This window comes from Brassica oleracea, chromosome C4 (genome assembly GCF_000695525.1).
Source record: "Brassica oleracea var. oleracea cultivar TO1000 chromosome C4, BOL, whole genome shotgun sequence".
NCBI lineage: Eukaryota > Viridiplantae > Streptophyta > Magnoliopsida > Brassicales > Brassicaceae > Brassica > Brassica oleracea.
This window is the reverse complement of record NC_027751.1, coordinates 9,484,244-9,485,809: the sequence shown is the minus strand read 5'-3', so window position 1 is coordinate 9,485,809 and position 1,566 is coordinate 9,484,244. Positions and strand designations below refer to the sequence as shown.

Below are 1,566 nucleotides of genomic sequence, written 5' to 3'. Positions count from 1 at the left end.
GTGTTAAGCATATTTAATTTGTAGTTTGTATATAAGCCACACTATACAAACAAAAGCACAAAATAAATTTCATACACGTTGTTGTTGCTTTACCTCTATGTGTAGATGTGATGCTGTATTTGTGTAGTTAGCGTTTTGCCGTGGTTACTAATTTTCTAAGATTTGTATTGTAATATGGTTGAGATGTAGTGATGAACTGTTCTAATTTTTAGCGGTTGGTGTTATGTATATGTTGTGTGTGTAGAGTGTATTTAACATTGTTGGAGGTTTTCTAAAAGAAAAATAATGATTATATTCCTAACTTAAGATTTTTTTTTTTGTTGTAATTTTTAATTGGTGATAACATATTTATAAAGTGCATAGCGTTTGTTGAAGTTTAACTGGCTAAAAATGTAGCGAAAAAGGTATTTTGTGTTTGACAAAAAAAAGGTATTTTTGTGTAAAACAAAATTGTACTGGATAGATCATAGTTAGACATAATGACTGTAACTCAACATCAACAATTTTACTTTATTATAAAAATATATAATCTTCTATGTCGGACACATGATATATCAAAGCGTTCATAAATTAGAAAACACATCTAATTTTATAATTTGATGAGTTTTTAATGTTAAAGAAAGAAACTTGGAGAATGTTTCAAATAATATAGCTTTGTAAATTCTCTGTAGATAATCAAAAACATTTCTCAAGATTCTTTATCGATTTCCCGTTTATAACAGCCATTGTTACCAGAGGATCTTATTTGAGATAACACACTCAGGCTCTTGGGCTTATGGAGGACAATGTGATGTCCTGAAAAACCTTGAGCCTCTTCTTGTCCAACACTTTCGTCTCTATCCCCAAAACAGCCATGATCACCGCTTCTTCGAACTCCTTGCTGTCTAGTAATCCATAGTCTATCGCTTTCTTCTCTTTTGTGTTTCTCTCTCCCTCATCAGCACCACCAAAAATCAACATTCCCATGGTTTGACTCGACGATCTTGTCCTCTTCAGCTTCTCTTTATTGTTGATCAACTTCGAAGAGAAGAATGGTTTTGCATCAACCCTTAATGGGTTGTTTAGTACTACATTCGCATTCACATTGGTTTTCATGATCTCGTCACCGTACCCACCATTCCTCAAATCCGGCTTTGCTTTAGGCTTCATGCTCTGTTCTCTACAAGGCTGAGGCAGCCATATAGAGGAAGAACCAAACATGCTGCCGAAAAGCCTTCTCTGCTCAACCCTATCATCCCCTCCTCTTCTCATCATCTCGGAGCCAAGATCGTTATAAGCATCTGCTGCGCTCTCTCGTAAGCTTTTAAATGCGAATCCACTTCCTCTAGGACCATCCACGACCGCTGGCTTCACAAGCCGTAACGTCTCTTTGGCTTCATTGATCCTGCCTTGCTTCATAAGACAGTTTTTGAGGTTACACATCTTGTTGTTGTCAGGTGCGATAGATAGAGCTCTCCTGTAGGCGTCTTCAGCTTCCACGAAGTTGTCTCTTTGCATCAAATTCCATCCTAAGTTTCCCAGTAGCCGAGTTGCTTCTTGCTCAAAAGAGACTTGAAACTTCTTCCC

The 1,566-nt window shown here is 36.9% G+C and overlaps 1 pseudogene; it reads right to left on the bottom strand.

Annotated features, from left to right (window-relative positions):
- Positions 1-759: 759 nt before the first annotated feature.
- LOC106338056 overlaps positions 760-1,566 on the bottom strand; it is a 1,396-nt pseudogene continuing 589 nt past the window's right edge.